This window comes from Amblyomma americanum, chromosome 1, assembly GCF_052857255.1.
Source record: "Amblyomma americanum isolate KBUSLIRL-KWMA chromosome 1, ASM5285725v1, whole genome shotgun sequence".
Taxonomy (NCBI): Eukaryota; Metazoa; Arthropoda; class Arachnida; order Ixodida; family Ixodidae; genus Amblyomma; species Amblyomma americanum.
The window spans coordinates 408,384,876-408,405,291 of record NC_135497.1 but is presented as its reverse complement, the minus strand read 5'-3'; the positions used below and the strand labels follow the sequence as shown (position 1 = coordinate 408,405,291).

General features: G+C 41.9%; 1 pseudogene across 1 annotated transcript in view; it reads right to left on the bottom strand.

The window, feature by feature from the left end:
- Window positions 1-1,344: 1,344 nt before the first annotated feature.
- LOC144115787 (protein PALS2-like) overlaps window positions 1,345-20,416 on the bottom strand; it is a 46,643-nt pseudogene continuing 27,571 nt past the window's right edge. The window contains exons 13-16 of the transcript XR_013311549.1: window positions 19,884-20,086; window positions 14,791-14,922; window positions 13,934-14,005; window positions 1,345-6,429 (exon numbers count right to left, since the gene is read on the bottom strand). The product of XR_013311549.1 is annotated as a protein PALS2-like (transcript). The remainder of the gene's footprint in view (window positions 6,430-13,933; window positions 14,006-14,790; window positions 14,923-19,883; window positions 20,087-20,416) is intronic.

Genomic DNA, 20,416 nt, shown 5'->3' with positions numbered 1-20,416 from the left:
CTCTATATTTCTACAAATACAGGATTATTCCGGATCTATTTTGTTTTTGAAGGAAATGCGTGAAACCCCAAAATGAAAGAAAGGTGTGGGAGCCCCGCAGTAGCCAGTGTGGCTGGGCAAACTTAAGCGCGCCATGTCGGCAGCCACCAGGGCAGTGCTGCCAGTTGCACAGCCCACACATTGGGCACTTCGACCAGAGCGCAAAGAACATTTCCTTGCAAATGCCACAACATACCTGGTTTCTTTTGGCGCTCGACATTAGGCAGAGTTGAAAAATGCTGCTGTTAGCCCCCAACAACCCCCAAAAATACTGCTTGTGTTTAATTTCCACAATCTGTAGATTTTTTCTTTTAACCCTTGGCAGCCTCCAATTCATGGGACACTTTGTATATGCTATTGGAAATGAAGGAAACTAATTATTTTGACCAATAACTCTTACAAAGTGCAGACATTTTGTTTACCCTTAAGGTAAAACAAAGATCAGTTTAACATAAAAGTGTCCAACTGAAAAATGAGTTGGTGCTTTAGAACCGTGAAGGGTAGCATGACAAAACAAGGACTGTGGGGTGGAATTGTGAACGCTTACTTAGTGGTAGTGCTGGTGTGAATCCCATCTTTATTCTACTGTGCTACCCTTTTTCACTGACCCAGAAGAATCTATAACGGGGCTAATCACCGAATACAATTTACCAACACCACTATTCCTCACCTTGAAGCAGCATTCAGCCTAATGCAGCCAGTCGATTATCTTTAGTGTGGCGACACAGCACATGCTTAGAGGTGCATGAAACCTGAAACTATACAAGTCTCACAATAAACGCACATTCTGTGTGATGGCATGGCTTAGTGCACCATTCACAGCACGACTAAATATAACTAAACATGCAAAAGTGTACAATGGCCTGACACAAGTAAATTTTTTCAGTGTTGACAGCTTATTCTAGAAACAAAAAAGAAAAATCCCAGGATGAATGGCCAGGGAAGCTCTCAACGTAGGGTCAGCTTTATGGCACATGTGGTCAGAGAAAATGACGTGTAAAATAAGAGAACAGTGCCTAATGATAAGCTTCCAGACCTGTATGACTTATCAAGTGCACTGAACTGAAATTCAATTCTGAGAACATGTGTGGCTTTTTGCAAGTGTGTTACCAGACAAAAAGCACAAAAAGGTATCCCCCAATCTGCACCAGTCCTGAAAATAAAATGCCTTAAAACCACTACACATTTTGCAATGCAAATATGGCGTATATGCATGTGATAACTGAATACTGCAGAGCCACTGTGGCATGCAGCAAGTAGTACTCAGTGCCCACCATGCTAGATACAGAGACAATGGAATGCACAAAATTAGGAAGTGTCCTGTAATGAACAGAACACCAACTTTATTCTGCAGCTGTCAAAGGCACACCTCTGGACGGATGATGCCAGAATGGCAACCAGGTAACAGGTCTATAAAAATCTCAGTTGTAAAGATGCCAGATACAGAAGCACACACAAACTAACAAATGGAAATTCAAGCACAGGTGTAAAAGAAAATGGCTGTATAGTGCCATGAAAACATGATGCCAGTCTGTTTCATCTGTAATGCAACAGTGTCTTCGAACAGTGTGAGATCTGTTTCTAATGCAATGGCTCCAAATTGAGGTCCAAGACACACAAGTGTTGCTTCCATATTTCTAAATGACAAAAATTACACAGGCCATTGAAAAGTGCACTACTCTTGGGAACAGGTTTCACCACTTAGTAAAAAGGCAGAAATACAGCTTTGTAACCAGAAGCAAAATCTCACTACGATCACACTATGATCAAAAATGCACACAATTCGCGCATCACAGCACGCAGTCTTCATTAGTATAGACAGTTTAAGCTTGGAAGTTCGCTTTTAAAACAGTTATCATTGTGTGTAGCTGTGCACACTTCCACAGCAGACCGGGATTTAGGCTCAGGTTGAATGAAAAGCAATAAATGATTCACAATAGCCATACTGGATATCAAACAGTCATTTGGCTATTTTTCTTTGCCCCCTATTCACAGAAAAAAAAAATGGCTGTGAAGCTCCTCAAATTTAACACAGACAGCCAGCATTAAGAGCCACAGCACTAAGAGCTAAAGGGGACAAAACTGTGTGCTGCAACCATTAAGGGAAGTGTGAATGCTATTTATCATCCGAGGCATCAAAAAATCCCGACTTCCCACCCACCCCACCCCATCTGTTCATAACTGGCACTTAAATTTAAATCATGCAGTGTAGCTACACCTGCACTTTTACAGTGCATACCTCAAAATATGTCAGCGTACAATAATGTCATAAGAGCAAAAATAACTTGCATTGCAATGTTCCCTTCAGTAGTGTTGCCTAAAATTGGAAGTTTTTTGGTTGAACAAATCCGGCAGCACAATATTTATTCAACACATTACCAATTATTACTGAATCCAATTTTTGAACAGATGTGAACCTTTCATATGCAGAGCATGTCGCCTGACATGAACAGCAACCGTTTCCAATCCACTACAAAGTAAAAACATGTAAAGACTATTAGTATGACAAACTTGCAAGCCTAAACACTAAATAAGCATCACATTGATTATATATTTTTCCCTCAATGCTAATGACAGAAATGAAAGCACACATTTCCTACTGCATGGAAAAGCACGTTTCCTTCTTGAAATGAAAGCACCTTGAAGATCGTGGTGAAATTCCTAAGAGCTGTGCACTGCCTGTAATCACAATTTACATCAAAATTCTGCATGGCACACAATTGGTAGCAGTTGATGATGCAAAATGCACTATGCTATTACAAGAAAAGTAAAGTCAAACATATCTGTGATGTCATGAAGTACAAAGTACAAATTACACAAATGAGCAACATTTCCTAAAGCAAGGCAGATGCTTCTGGTTTTATAAACTTGACTGTTCAAGGCTGCATATAAATCAGCAGTATATGAATATCCAAAATATGTGTCAAAATTCACAGACCTCTGCATAAAGTAAACTTATTACTCATAAAAATATGAATATGCCAAAGCATATCACTCTTGGTTATTACTAGCACCTCTATCATGAATCATTTGAATACCTGAGCACTTGTCAAATGACACAAAAGTGTTGCTGTTGCACATGTTATCACTACAGAGTTAAAATGCATTTATCTATGAATATAAAAATAGACTGACAGTTGCATGTCACCAAAACCTGGAATGTATTTGATCTTTGCTCACAGGCAACATCCCATGCAAAATTCTGCAAGGTACCTCTCGTAAAACCACACAAGTACAGATTATAATTAAGCGAGACCTCCCAATCACGTTCATTGTCTCATCTGAATCATTCTTGCCAGAAAAGCAAAACCACTCACATTGTTAAGACAAGCCAAACCACAGGTACTCCATGATATTAAGCATATAATCTTTCTACCAATTTCTCCTCTGTAACATAATCCTGCGCCAAAGCCACGCATTTCACTCAGCCGAGCTTTAACTCACTGCTCAAAGTTGCACAGAAAGGACTTCTTAGCTCAGCAGCACACCATTCATACAAGCGACCGAGCAAACCCAATTCATTATTCGTGCATTCATATATAAAGCAAGCATGTACATTATTTACCCACATGCTTAAAAGCATCATTTCACTTCTGCAAATGAAGCTTGAGTCAACAAGTAACATAAGCTAGCTACAGGTTCAACTGTTTCCCAAAACCATCACATCTGCTGTCTTAAGGTACGAACACATTGGCAGAAAAACGTGCGGCAAGCCGCTGGCGGCACAGGTGGCGAGGAGTGCGCAGGAAAGCGCGGCCGCACAAAGCTCCTTTCTTGCCAGACCGGTCGAGGTCCCTGCTAGTGGAGGAACACGCGTGGCTTCGCTGTAGCCTGTGGAAGGCAACTTTGCTAGGAGCTAAGAGGTGGCGGCACTGACGCTCCCCACGTGACTAATTCGGGCGTTCATCATTGGTCTCCCCGGTCTGTGGCACGCGGCAAGCCGCCGAAAATGGCTCCTCGACCTATCCTTTGCGCGGCAGATCAATCCGCTGCCGCGGCAGGTTTCGCGGAAAGCGGCTTGCCGCCACTGGCGTGCCGCCCACGTTTTGCCGCCAGTGTGTCTGTACCGTTAAACCTGTGTCTGCAGCATAATGTTACCAGAAGAATATGCAGGTCAAGCCTCTGGGCTATAGTACAATACTACTGCAAATGATCTCCCCAATTTCATTTTTCTGTCAAATGTACTCTAGTGGACTTGTGGCACTGAAACATATACATCATAAGAGTAACTCACCAAAATTTGATCTAATGCGACAAGAGCCTTCTTGTCTCTTCACAAAAGGTGCGTGGTGATATGTGTGTGTGCGTGTGTGCATGCGTGTGCGAGGTTTTTTGAGGCTACCATTATTTAATGAACCTTATACTGCAAATTTTTTTCTTGTCCTAATTTTTTGATTTCCCACCAAGTTTGGTAGCCATGTGACATTTCATTCTGGCACAAATTGATTTTAAAGTTTGCATTTCCGTGGCCTCAGTTCAGACGATTTCTATGAGCAACACTGAATTTTCAACGTCACAAACATGTGCCACATGTCAATACCCGCTCCCTGCTTCACTAACAAAGTTTTGCAAAGCTCATATTAGGTCGTCTCAGGCATTTTATGAAAGGATTCAAAGTCACCAGCCACTATTTCAGCCATACAACAGGCGTACAAGTGTTTTTCTAGTAATGTTTATGGCATCATCACTGCTTCACACGGAGCATCATCCCTGGCCATGGATTGAGTTTGGGTTTCAATTTGTCATTTTAGCTGTTTTAAAACTGTTCCACTTCATGTTTTTAAACATGGTTTGTTGTGACGGAGAGAGGGGACCTTAAGGAATGTGATGCGCCTACCAACTCAAGACGTTCAAGAAACGTTTTGAGTTGCCCTTTAAAATCCATCCATATTTACGTAAATTAGACCATACAAGTTGTACAGCACTGCACTGGGCCTGCCTCAGTCAAAAATCCATACCTTATGCACTGGCTTCAGTAATTGTGGCCTCAGCATCAGTGAAAAGACAATTACTGTGACATGTGTGCCATGACAAAGGCATGCATATTCCAAACTTGTTGCTTCACATCAAATCTAGTTGAGTTACTCTTATAATCTTCGCTCGTTATCACCACAAGTCCTATATCTTGCATAAAAATGAAGGATAATATCAGGTCATTTATTACCTCTTCTAACAAAGTCCCAAATATTTTAACAAATAACACGCCATTTGAACAGTCATTAGTAAGCACTAATGATGTTCGCAGATTTAAAACCATTGCTTATTTTAACAACAGAGCAAGAAGAGCACAGGCAAAGAAATCAGATGTGCTTTCACTAGCAAACACAACATAGACAATGGTTCAACGCGCTGTATCTAGGTCATCTCACTGGGACATTATACAGATAAAAGTGCAACAGTCAAACATCATCGTGCTCTGCATGGAACCGGATGCAACTGATATGATGTACTATGAGTGATATGTATGTTTATGTATTGCAGGTGGCATCACCGGTTATACACAGTGGCAAGAAACCTGTGTTCACTCCACACATAACACAAGTCTACCAACTACCCTTCATGTGAGGAGTGCACACATCTGTGTGTAATCAAAAGGCAAAATCAACAAACAGCTTCAAAATGGAATGCACAACACACGAAACAGCATCTGATGTAAAACAATGCTGCTCAGACAGCTATCTTTGAGATTCTTCATTTGGCCAACAAAAGGTCATCAACTTAAATGCCTGAATGCAGTACTTAAAACCTCCTTTCATACTTGTCACAGCCAGTACAGCCTTTCAAAGGCAAGATATCAAGTAAGAGGACGGAATTAGAATGGCTATGGAAGGCACTCTTTGGGTGCCAACACAAGTAGCATGAAAAAAAAAAGGAGGAAAAAAAAAGGGGGGGGGGGGCGTAGTTGCAAAATGAGACTCATTCATATTGAGTTATGGCATCTGCAAAGTACACAACCACAACTAAGCAGTAAAAGCAACACACAATCTCAATTTTTTTTCTGAACACAAACTGCAGGAAAATTGCAGTATTTAAGCATGTACCTGATTAGGATCAGCCTGTTATCTAAAAGAATGTTCTCAAAACCTACTACTTCCAGACCTTGTCTTTGCTTTTGACAAAATTTGTTGGCACAGGCCAACTAAAAGACACCCTTGGCTTCAGCCATAATGTTTTCAGAGGGCATCGCTTGCCAGCACGCTCGCAAAAAATACTTCAGTATACCCATGAAATGGGCACCCACTGAGGTTCTGTTGATAGTGAATCAATCACATCCTTGAGCTGTTCAAAGGTCTTTTCAAAGTTGTTGTTTACAAGGATTGTGTCGAAATAGCGTTCATAAGCTCTCTGAAGCTGGGCACTTTCCTCAATGGTCCTCTTGAGATCTTCATCCTGTACAAAAAGGCAGGCTTAACTCTGGCTACAATGGTATTCATGGCTTATAATCGCAGCTCAGTGATTATCATGCCCTCTGGTAATAGCAGCTACTATTAAAGACGCACATGTGACTGCAAAAATTTAGAAAACTATTCTTTTTTACACTTTGCAGTGACATTAAAAGCAGTCTTTATTAAACAGCAACGTTAAACTAAACGACAAGGATTGTAATCAATTCTTAGCCTGGCAACTTGGAGTATTATTAAGTTATTTAAATTCATAATAAAATAATTTGTCACCTGCAGTCAATGCTCACAGATCAACATCTCCCAATTCTCCCTCTCCCTAATAAGTCAATTGTAACAAGAACGCTCTTTCAAGAATTCTCAAGGATTTTTCATGTTCTGGTTCAATAGCTTCGGCTATAAGGAAGCAAATGTCTCCACAGTGAACTAATTTCGGCAGACAAATGTTTTTAAGCATTACAACGTGCACAAAAGTCCAGCCACACGAATGGTATGGCTCCACAAAAGTTAAGAAATACAACACAAGAATCAGACCAAATAACTGCACTGTCAGCTACACTGCAATACATGAATGACGTTATAAATAAAAGGAAATTTTTCCAACATAAAGCACCCACTAGGATATCTACGCATGTCTACAGCTATGATACATACTCGGCCCTTTTGCTGTCGAGAATAAAAATGCATGCATCAAAACATAAGAATGAAAACAGAAATAATTGCAATAAAAAAACTGAAACTACTACTACTTTCTACACTACAGTGAATACATACTTTTCCCTTTCTCTGCAAATAGAAAAAATTGTAACATGCAACCATAAACAGTCAACTTTCAAAACAAAAAGCAGAAGGCATAAAAAAAATATAAACAGAACTTGCACAGAAAAAGAGCTTGCTAATTCAGTAAGATTAATTTTATTGCACTTCAAAGTACCAGCAAAAGCTTCTTTTTATAGGCTCAAATACACACTTTTTGCACTGAATCAGATCGCAAATTCTCTGAATCAGATCCCACAACTTGGCTGTATTCAACTTAGCTGGACACAACCTGGCTGGAGTGCACTAGAAGCTGCAGGACATACGCGATCCTTTAAATTATCAGTGGGACCAAAGGCAAACAAAACTTGTTTTCGAGATAACGGTATGGTGACCAAAAAAACACACATCTCTGCGTAGCACCGCTGCATTTAATCTGTAAACCTTGCACACTACGTGAAGAGGCATAATAACCATATTGCTCGCTATGAGAAAAATTCTTGATTTCTTCTCTTCTGCAATATACACAACCATGACAGGGAAGCACTACTTGAAGCCCCAAAAAATTTCCTCTGCTTAGTACTGTGAAATAAGCACATCATAATCTATAAGCTGCAAGCAGAATATACTCGAAAGATTAATAGAGTAATAGCAGCACTATGGTCAAGTGCTATGCTTGAAATTATAAACTCAAATGACCTTCCTACAGACTATCCAAAGCAATTACAATCAGCGATGCACAATTTCAGGGCACTGAATTAGCTATAGCGTAACAGCCATGAAAACTTCATAAACCTGACCAGCGATCATAGTGACTGGGCTTGAGCAGGCATTTAGTAAAAAGCCTGAATTTGAGCCCAACAGTACCGTATTAACTTGCATAATTTGCGCCCGCAAGCATTTTGCACGCCCTAATTTATTGCCTGGATTTATAAAAAAAAAAATGGTAGGGTTTTAACGCAGTTAAAGCCGAGTAGGACATGCGAAAGCACTTGAGACAACACCGCCTCAAAGGCAACCACATGCAAGGTCTTATCGTCAGCCATTATTGGCAGCCGCGCGTGGGGAGGGGGTGATGGTTCCATGCGTTGACAGTGCAGCTGCGCAAGCAAGACCTCCACCACTGGTGCTCCGTCAAAGGTTGATGCTTCACACACATCTCGGGTTTTTCAGCTTTGCTAGTGAAGTAGCGCTTTCGCGCTAAAACTTTTACCCGCACATTTTACGCTCCCCATGTTTTCCGCTGTGACAGACCCCCAGCATGCACGAGATGACGCAGGTGCGCACAAGGCAGGCTTGGGAAGAATGGTGTGGCCGCTTTGCCATGTGCAGCTGCGAAAGGTGCAAGTGGCGAGGGGACAAACTGCACACCGTTTACCCGGCTCGGCAACGCTGGCGGTCACTTTCCCGGATGAACAGGTGCGCATGCGCCAGAATCCGAAACTACCAAACCGGGCTGCATGAGAGGGCGCTGTTTTATCGCCTGTTATCTCCACTTGCCTTTGACTGCTGGCTTTGATAGTATTGTTGTGAATTTATTGCACTGAGCTGCACACGCACTGTCATGCCATCCCGCAGGGAACTACATAAGGTAGGTGGAGCAGGAGCAGCCCTGTGTCTTATATTTGGATTCAACTTTTTTTTTGGCCAGTGAGGGGGGAGTTATAGTGTCGACGTATAGGCGGCAAAATAGAGTATATATTGTGTGCTATGACCTTTCTAGTTTTTTAGGACGTGTTCACAAAATTTTTGCATAATGTGCACACTCCCTGTTTGAAGCCTTATTCAAAGACAAAAAAAAAAGTGCACAAATTATGCAAGTAAATACGGTAGTTCTCTTATGCATAGACATCAGGGCCACCAAACTGCTCCCACAGGCAGCTGCTGAATCAATTTGAATGAAATACGGCGCATTGAATGAGAAAGACTACTTGTAATATCTATTTCAGTACCTAGCCACTAACGGAAGCATAATTTCAATCTAAGCCTAAATTTTTACTAATACGTTGCCAAAGGTTACAAAACTTGAAGAAAACTTTAAAATTTCACATTTACGGCTCTATAGCTTTGCAACTTAAAAACAGACCTCACAATGCTGTAAACTACACCTGTTAGAGCACATAAGCATAATCAAAACTGGCATGTTAAAATTTATTCTATGCTGTGCAGTCACCTATAAAAAATAATTCTCAAACATGGAGGACAGAAAGAACTCAGGAGAGGTGGTTATGCCTAAGTTTTTGAAGCCGCACGTGAAGGCTCCCTCCTGCTCTGCCCCCCCCCCCCTTCTTGGCTGCCATCTCAGCGTGCTCGCGCATGCACAGCAGACAATGCAGCTGGGCCCAATGTTACTACTGCTGTGCCGATGGCCAATGACTCCCAGTAGTCCTTGTGAAAGTGCATGACTTCCAGCACACCTTTTGACATGCGGCTCAGGTAGTGTGGGCCTCTCTTGAGGTTTTCTTCCTCCATGTTTGCAAATAACACCCAACGTCGTAGTTTACCACAATGTAATTGAAGCCGCCAATCTCGTTTCCTCTAAACATTCTAACAGGTGCAATTTACAGCAATGTGACATGTTTTTTTTTTCATTACAAGATCACAGACTAGGCCAAAAAAACATATTTTTGAAAATTTCAATTCAGTGCATTTTTGGCAATTTTTAGAAACATGAGAACTTAGAAAATCCCACTTCAAATAATTTGATTCTAATCTCTTCTTTCAGCATAAAACCAATTATGTACAAATAGCGCAGCGACTTTCTGATGTGAGCATTTCTACGTTCTCCATGCACCTGAATATGAAAACTAAAGTTGAGCCTGAGCTAAAGCTCCTTTCTGAGCAAAACAGCTACAGATGGAAAGTTGTGTAAGCTCCGTTACTCTTATATTGGTAGGACAACCAAATTTCCCAACATTACAGACAGTACAAAATATGTAGCAAATGGCATTTTCAAAAGATTGTATGTAGCATGTTAACTTCTGAGGAAGGCACAAGAAAGACATGACAGAACTGCTCATAATATTTAGTCTCACCTGAGCATTGAATAATTACAAAGGTGGTGGTGAAACACCTTTATTGCCAATGCCCCTAGTCCGGGGTTAGTTACTACAGTGAGTTTGGTCAGTACTGTGAAGTCCAAATGAATCTGACTATACCGCATAGAAAAGAACACCTTTGATTACCCGGAATAGAAGGAATCTGACACAATAGAAGCCACAGAGCTGTTAACTAGTTCTCTATGAGCATTAAATGCCAGGTGTTTCAGCAAAGCCCACCAGTGATTTTTATTAACTGGCTTCTTGCATTATAAAGATAGCATTTGAAGCATACGAGTATTAGTTGTGGCAGATGTCAGGAAACAGGGTAATCATGTCAACTAGTAAGCTGAATAAAAAATTCACATGATTAATTTTTTAACTATTACGCTTGGCACATGGTTGTAATTAGAGATCTGTAGGTGGCTATTAGTAATGGCTATATCAGTTTTTACAATATAAAAATACGATTACACCCGGCACTCTTCCGCAATGAATTTTGTCTTACAGCCTGCGATTCAGCAGCGGTATGGCTGTGGAGTGCACACAGGGATCTCAAGCAGTACACGTCATTCGGTGAAGCATGTGTTACATGACCTTTTATGTACTGCCCTGGCTGGTGCTCTCGAGCGGTGGCCATGGCAGGACAGCGAAAGTCCCATGACACGCATGCCACTGATGAAGTAATACTGACATCTGAGCTAGTTGGTACAGCATCTTGGAAAAAACAGCGCAAAAAGACGATGGACATAGAAAGAACAGACACCAAAAGAGCTGATTCGCAACTGATCTTGCTTTGGAAGACCCATTTCAGACATGAAATTCTTTGGCTGTTGTGGATTACGTTAGACACCAGAACCATGGTGCAATCTGTGCGTTCAGTATAGATGTCAAGGACCTTTTCTAGTCGCCTCCAGCAAGATACTGTGTTGAAATGTTAGTGACTGCATCACAAATAACGATGAAGAACGGTAATGTTAATGCCTGTGATATTTCAGTTGCTTCTTTTTTAGAGTTGTTAACTTTTTATCTCATTTCTACCTTTGTTGAATTGGACGGCTGTCTGTTTCTTAAAAAAACTGGCGTATGCATTTGTTCAAAAGTAGCTCCGATACTTAGCGATAATTTCCTTTCTAGGGTTGATAAGTCCATTGCTTAGACTTGAGCAGCCTTTCAAAAAAGATTTTCAGGTACGTTGAAGACTATCTGGCATTCGTAGACAGACCTAATTTTATCAAGCACGTTGTGGATGTAGTCAAAATATTTAAAGAAAGTGGATTTGGACGTGCGTTCACCTTCGACAGGCCCACTGATGACCATTTGCTATTCCTAGACATTAAACTCCGTTTTCAGCAGGATCATGTGTGCTGGAAGTATTCCCCAAGGTCAGTGAAGCTGCTTTTAAATTTTCAGTCAGGAAATTATAAAATTGTGAAATGTGGCACTGCTGCGGCTTGCCTGGGATCATCTTTGCACAAGTCAGGTACTAACTCAATGAATGACAATTTCTGTGAACAAGTTGGCAGATTAAGGCTGGCTGGGTTTCCTGAGGATGTCTTGTCCCTCGCCTCAATAAGGTGCTTATGAAAGTTAAAGATACCAAGAGGTTATCACCCACGGTTGCTGAAGTGGGAAAGAAAAAGAAAAAAGTAACGGTTCTTCCATGTGTTTAACATTTCACTCAAATAAAAAATTGACGGTAATAAGTACAGTATCATTGTGCTATTTTTGGCCCCCAAAAAACGTGGCAGAATCTGCGCTATGGTCGGAGCACACTATGGTAGTGAAGGGCATGGCAGGGCTAGGGGATGTGCAGTAAACCTTGTAAACCAGCACGCCACTTGTAAAAAAGCGGTGGTCTATAAAATTCCGCTCTCCTGTGGTAGTACGTACATTGGACAAATTGGCCGCTGCTTAAATGTATGACTGCAGGAGCATAACCTATCTCTGAAGAAACTGCCTTCTTCAAAGTAGTGAAGCATTGTAGTGAATGTCGTGGGTGTGAGCCTTTTTTTTTACCAAACCACAATTTTTTTTCGGCATCATGACAGACATGACAGAACTGCTCATAATATTTAGTATCACCTGAGCATTGAATAATTACAAAGGTGGTGGTGAAACACCTTTATTGCCAATGCCACACATGCACACATGTGTTAGTGACCCATCAGTTGTCCTGCATGAAATGGAGTTGTACCGTACTTACTCGCATAATTTGCACACCCCCAACTTATTACCCGGATTTTTGAAGAAAAAAAAAACAAATGCTTTTACCCATAAATTTTCACTCCCTGCTACGCAAGCACACCAGCAGGCTTGGGAACATAGGTGCGGCTGCGTCACACGCGCAGTTGCGAAAAGCGAGTGCGTGGTGTCAAAAACAGTCGGTAATCTGTTTGTAAATTGCTTCCAGTAAGAAAAAGTAAACTGTGCACCGTTTACCTGGCTCGTTCACACCAGTGGTCAATTTCCTGTACGATAGGCTGCGAGTGTAAACTTCTGGTAACCTATGAAGCGTGAGTTGCATCATAATCCATACCTACCAAACCATTGGCTATTCTGTTTACCACTACTCAGCTGGGCCGCATATGAGGGCGCCGTTTTATCGCCTTTTGTCTCCATTTGCCTCGGACTGCTGACTTTGCAATTGTATCGTTCCGGGTTTCTTGCTTTGAGCTGCACACGTGCCGTCATGCCATCCTGCAAGGAACTACATAACGTGGAACGGGCCGAGCGCGGGGGGTTATGCGTCGAGTTATGTTTGGAGTCAACTAACTTTTTTTTGACCAGCGTGGGGCACGAGTTGCAGAGTCGACTTAAACGTGGCAGTATGCCATAAAAATTCTGCGTTATAACCTTTTTAAAGTTTTTAGGACGTGTTCGCGAAATCTCCGCATAATTTGCACACCCCCATTTTGAAGCCTTAATTCTAGGAAAACAGAGTACGCAGATTATGCAAGTAAATATGGTATCTAAATGCACCTCATCCATATCTTCTCTTTTGTTGTTCTGTGAGTATACAATCAGTTCAGAGTCAGCGCTTGTGGTGTCTGCTCTTTCTACGTCCATTGTCTTTCCGCGTTGTTTTTTCCACGATGTCACTGATGATATGTACTGGTAGGCCTCCCTGTGTACGCTCCACAGCCGTGCTGCTTTTGAATCACATTTTTTAAATTCTAAAAACTGATATGACCATTACTACGGCCAACTACAAATCTCTCATTGCAACCAGGTGCCTAAGTGTAATACATAGTTAAAAATTTATCTATTAGAATTTAGTTAGCCAGCTTACAATTCACATGATTGACCAGCCCCCTTGACATCTGCCACCACTGGTATTACTATGATGCAAAAGCTGTCTTTCAGACTATTTTAAAAAATTAGTGGCAGGCTTTGCAGAAACACCTGGTATATAAAAATAGATTTGCATTGTGCTCGCCATCACAAACGTCATTGATAAATTGTAGCAAAAACAGTCAAAGCAAGAGCCAATCCCTAATTTTCCATACTGTATTTTGGTTCTATACCCTTCAAAGTTAGCTCTAACTCTGCACTACAACGGCTCTCACAGCCTAACTGTTGCCTCATAACAGCAAACTTCATTGATAACCACAATTCTAAGTGGTATAGCTTATGGCAATGTTGAAGCATAAATCTACTTAGACTAAGAGAAATTATATATATAAAACAGTACATTACCTCCTGAAGAGATGCCAAGCTTTCAAGAGTCCTTGCCCGTCGTGAACCATGTCGACTCATGGCTCTATCAAACTAAATTTATGAAGAAAAAAAAAATAATCCAAGTTTCACTCCAAGCAAAGAGCAGCAATAGTCAAGAGCAAGGAATTAAACTGTGAAGGAGCAAGAAAGATGAAGCATAAAAACTGCCTTACTATATGGTTAAATTTAATCACTCTCGAGCTGCACTGCTTGGTCCCAGCTGACAAATATTAACTACATGACAGTAATTAAATGAGAAGTTGAACCATGGAGAATAAACAACAAGAAAGCTTTTTAGTATTGCAGCAAAGAAAGAAATCATACCAAGGAATAAAGGGCATAAATTAAAAGATAACTAATCCATGGTCTTCTGCATCACTTGGGCCAAACTTTGCTGCTTGCAAAAACAAAAAGGCGTTGGCCCAAGATAACAGCAGCACTGTAGCTTACAGTAAGAGAAATTCATCTAAATGTACACACCCTTTGTGTATATAAGCACATATATTTAACTTTAAACATATATGAACTTGAATGAATTCGTAACAAAACTTGGATTCAGGGCTGCTGGTCTACTTGGGAGTAAATTGCACACACTCTAACACCTACTGGAGAGGTTTGCCTGGCCTGTTAAATGAGCCACATTCAGGGCTGCTGGTGTAGACAAGCAGCCCTGTATGTGGCTCATTTAACAGGCCAGGCAAACCAGCAGCCCTGAATGTGGCTCATATAACAGGACAGGCAAACCTCTCGAGTAGGTGTTAGGGTGTATGCAATTTACTCTTCAGTTTTAAATAGTTTCCCACATTAGCACTATCATTATGCGATACACATCCTACCGTGAGATTGCGGCTGCTTCCATATCCATGATGACACCCATATTCATGCATCTGTCGGAAGTGCTCCAGCTGAGGTGCAGCAATGAAGACCACGTAAGGCATGAACTCTGGTGTGTTCAGGATTTTCAGATACTGCAAGAAGACATTGCCAACTATGAGTTCCTAATGACTCGTGGTGCACCTGAGCTACTTTTTTTTTAAATGACAAAAGATGGGTCATAGCACACATAAGGCGCACTACTAAATGACTAGCACTCTATTCCTGCTGCTGACACTCCTCTCTTAGAGCATGGTTGCAGCATCAACCTTCCCAACATATTCCTGCTGAACAGAAATGCACTTGGCCTACTTGTATGGCAGTTTTTACCAGCTCCTGGGGGGCACACTGCAGCTACTCCTTAGTGTAGTTCATGGACAACCATAAAATGACGTACTTGCACATGTCTGTTGATGGCACCATTTCTTATTTTCTTTATTCATGAAATTTTTATGTCCTGCACTTGCACCCAAATCTAAGAGGAGCACTGTATTTCAGAGTTCCACGCGCACTTATGTACATGCTGGTGGTCTGGTACAGCAGACAGCACAAAATTAGGGAGTAAAAGTTTTTTTTTTTTTTTCAAAAATCCAGATAAAAAGTTGGGGGTGCACAAATTATGCGAGTAAATAGAGTAGTAAGGCAACCCATTCCAAGGTACTGCTGCATTGTTGTTTGCCTTGGTCACTTGTTTCTTTTAGCGTCACAGCATTATCGCGCACCGGCTGAGGTCCTTCTCTGCAATAGTGTATATAACGTACGTAAACCAACTTATGAAAACCACTGCTTATACATTACTGGGATGTCTAGCTCTGCTGCTTTGATAATCACGCTTTAGCACCGTGCCACGCTAATCAGGAATCGTGATGTGCAGCCTCAATGCAACGGGTGCAGGTGTGCACCCAGCATGGCATGAATGGGGAGTAAGAAAAAGAGTTCCGACTTAGATTCACCTTTCCCTGCAGGACAAACCTCAACTTGCTTGATTTTTTTCCTTTGTTGAAAGATCTATCTGTGCCTAATTCACAAAGTACCCATCTTGTGCAGGCATGTGTGGTGTGGCGATGTCAAAAATGATTCTTGAATTCTTGCCACCACCACACATCTCATTCCGAAGCGACCACCAGTTCAAAATTTCCCGACTGATTTGCACAGGACCCAGCTCCTGGACTGATTTGGATTGCAACTATTTCATTCCAAAGCCTAGTTCAGACTGGAGGCACCGCCCCATTCAGTCACCTCTATACCTTCTTTCCAAAAGATCCAATTCGTACAACAATGTACTCGATTTTGTTCATCACGTTGTTCAATGTTTTTCACCTACTAGAGTCGATCCCACTTATAACGAACCCGACAGAAATATGGACTATGTTCATTGTATCCGGCGTTCGCAGTAAGAGGACTCTGCATATTACAGCTAAAGATACTAAGTTCATCAAAAATAGCATTTATTACTTTAAAACTATATCAAGTGCATCTATTTTAAGATAACAGACCCTAACTAGGGCCCTTAGTCTTTGGGTAAAACCCAATTTTACCCAATTCTTTCATCCCGAAATTATTTCTTAAAAATTGGGGTAAACCAAATTTCTCCCCAAAAATGAGCCTTCAAGATGATGTTGGTTTTCCAGTTCACAGAGCTCAAGAGACCGCAATAAAATATGTGGATATCTAGTGTTTACTCCTGAGGAGTGCCTACGGTCAACTAGGGATCTTATAAACTTCTTTTAACGCTCATTTTTATGAGGTGGATGAATTATAGGATAAGTTCCAAAAAGGGCGATTTAGAAGTGAGAGGCCAAAAGCATGGCTGCCGAAAAGGCAACTTATCGGAGTCACTGTATGAAGCTTTACCAAAGATATCGGCACCCTAATCCTTAGACCTTGTGTGTTTAAAATTATCGTTGTGATACTGTTCTCACACTGTACGCATAAAGGCAGACTGGTCTTGCTCAGATGCGGCAGTGCTTCGTAGGATATTGATAACGTACGCAATGAAATATTTGTAATAGATTAAGAAAAAATTTTAATTCGTGATCAATTTTTTAGTGGAACCTGTGAATTCCTTATTTATGAAATAATAAGCAAAATATAGGGCATTTTATGCCCAGCAGAAAAACAAACCGTTGTATTAAACTTTCCTACGATGGAAAAAAGACGCCAAAAACCCCGAACTACGAAAATTTTTCCTGAATAACCCGATTTTCCCCAATATTTGAGCTCGAAAAATATTGCCTGATGTTTACCCCCCAAATTACGCAAAAAATAAAACCTGAAAACCAAAGGCCTTAGGTACAACTGATCATGGCTGAAGTGTGCTAGGCAGCTGGTTGCAGGTCGACCACCTTTATCAGATTTCTAGCGGTAGGAGAGTGCTCTCATACTTTGTGCACAAGGGCTTCCTCATAGTATGGCTCTGCAATGTCGTTCAAGTGAACGTTGTCATCGAAGGCAACATCCAACCAGCTTTGCATCAATGACGCATTGCCACAAGTCTACGTGCATCTGATCAAAAGAGTTTTCTACAGTGTCAGCTATCGTTTCTGGACCCTTGCACCTGCAAAAGTAGAACACAGAGCACATGCCTACAGAATCAGCTGCACTGTCTGTTGTCTGGCACTGTGTGCATGTAGTAGCAGAACAAAAGGTGGAGCTGACTTGGCAGGCAATGCATACCACTTCACCAGCATGGCCAGCAAGGCATTAAAATTTCTCAGATCACTGCAGTTAGCTGATCCACGACAATGCACAGTAGCTTCAGTTTTGACACTGCCACCGTCTTGCACCCATCACCCTTTTGCTTCCACTTAAGATGTTTTGCCCCGTTGGCGCACGTGCAGGCAATGATCGACCTGTGCATGAGTTTCAATGCTGCCTCTTCAGTCATTTTTTTTTTTGCCTTTTTTGGATCGACATGTTCTTTTTGTAGCGTGTCATGGGAGCTTAGAGGTGCACTCCGGTGTTCCCCACTCGCTGGAAGAGCCAGTTTTTCAACTTCGGGGCAAGTTTATGGTGTCTCCTCGTTTGCTGTAGCTCAGTGGTGTCACCAGAGTTGTTCGTTGTATCTGAGACGAATTGCCATAGCCCTAATGCATATTTTGACGGTAGCACTGCACTCCTTCGTAATAAGCAAGCGTTCGTTATATCTGTGGATGCTATTATAAGTGGGCTTGACTGTACAGTAAAAGCTCGTTAATTCAAATTCCACGGGGCCGCCAGGCCAGTTCGATCTAACCAAAATTCGAACTAATGAAAGTGAGCAAAAATGGACGTGTTTGATGCCCGGAGGGCACGAAAAACATTTATTTAGCAAAAGAATCTGTTATCATCTTCTGCTTCTTCTCTCTGAGGGCTACCGTAGTCACTCGGTCTTCTAGCACGCGAATGCGACGCAGGGAGTCCCCTTTAAATGTTACTGTTCTGTCGGGCTGGAGCTTATAAAACAAAGCCGTCTCATCAGCATTGAATATATCTTGTGCCGAGTAGCTTTCTAAGTACTGCTGCAGAGCACCGCTTCGCCACGTGGCACAAGTTTCTGCGTTCACTTCTTTGGCTTCTCCGGACAACACCCGGAAGACAAGATTATGTCTGTCTCGAAAGCGGTGAAACCATCCTTCGGAGGCGACAAAATCTTCCACATTCATGCGCAGGGCGAAATCGACCGCCTTCGCCATGATAACTGAGCCGCTCAGTGGAATGTCTGCGCTTCTCATTTCCTTCACCCACGTGATCACAGCGGTCTCAATTTCCGGATACTTGGCTAATCGGAGCCTTTTTCTGTTGCTGGCGAAATCTTCGGCTTCGTAGGCATCCTCGATGGCCTTCCTATTTCGGACGTAGGTCGACAACGAGCTTGGTGGAATCCCGTGCTTCTTCGCGATTTCCACTTTGCTGGCCTTCCGTTCGTCCACCTCACGTAAAATTGCCACTTTCTCCTTCACCGTCTTGGCGCAGTATTTCCCACGCGAACACATCTCGCGGACACAAGCTCACAGCAAGCGGCGTGCAAAACGAGGGCTAAAACACTAAAACGTCGTTCCTTGAAGCAGTCGCGGCAGGAAAGACTGGTTAGTACTTGTTCTAGCACCCTAGCGGCGCCCCGATGGTTGTGCCATCTATCGTTCTGCCGTGAAAGCTTCCAACGATGGTTTTCAACAGCGGCGCTTGGCGGCGCGCAGTTCGAATTATGGGTGGCAGCATCAATTTTTGAGTGAATTAACGAGCTGTTACGCGCATAGACTTCTATGCACTGCGGACCGGACCACGATGACTATTTCGAATTATCCAAAATTTCGAATTGAGTTGTGAATTAACGAGCTTTCACTGTATTCTGTTCATGTGTACCTTCACGCGATCTGTGGAAATGCTCGCCAGCATTTGCATCCACAATGCACTCCACAATACGCAGTGAAGTGCTAAACGCATTGATTTAGTTAATGTCGCTACACAAGTATAGGCTGCTGTATACACATGAAGGCCCTGACAAATGAGGGGCCATAGTGAGCAATCAATTCAAAAGGTAAAATCACTGTAGTGCACATACCACAGTTTCATTAAATGCACTTCAAAGCCATTGTTGCTAGCTATGTGCAAGTGTGATACAAGGTAAGTGGCCAATATTCAATTTCTGCAAATTACAAGAGCATCATGAGCCCATCTGGAATGAATATAGTGGCCTCAGCAATAGCAAAACATCTTCGTCTATCAGAAGGTGCCACCAGAAGTCTCACAGTAATCTTTACATACTGCAGAGAACAAAGAAAGCATTAAAACATCTGCAAAGCAGGTCGAAGAAATACAAGCCATATATTTGAACTAAAGGTACTTTCCACATGCCCCTTCCTTGGATACCTGTAAGCTGCGGGCTAAAAAATTGTTCTAATGCTTCATGAATAGCCAGATTACTTCAGCTTAGTCATAATCGGCACATTATGCTCCAATTCAGAAGGTAGTCCAGCAAAAGTGTCAAAGGCCTTGGAGACATAGAAACTATGTATGACAGCACAACAGTAAATACAACCTTAAGTTACTCTCAAGTGCAGCATAAGGGGCATACCTGGGGGCTGCAGTCCACCACGCACATCTTTCCGGAGCGGATGACTGCGCGCAGGGTGTCCAGTTTGGTGCCATACAGATGACCACTATGCTCACCCCACTCAAGGTACTTGTTGTCAGCTATGTCTGCCTCCATTACCTCACGTGACACAAAGTAGTACACTTTGCCATCCGTTTCTGTCTCCCGGATTGGGCGAGATGTATCTGCATCGCCACATAATAAAACAGTTTTGTTAAAACCTGGTAAAAAAAGTCAAACTGCCATGAAAGTGAGTGGGTAGCCAAGTTTACATAGAGTACCTTGTATGTGAAACATAAAAATCATGTATCATCACAATCACACTCGATACTGAATTATACTTGACAGTGGAGGGTAGTTAACATTAGCACAACCATTTCAGACACTGCTAGTGACCATGTAAAAAACAAAAATGCTTAATAAAAGCTCTTAACAAAATTACTAGCTATTGTTACTACTGTTTCACTTCAAAACTGAATTGAACATGTTTCTCATGGCCATAAAGAGCCTTAAAA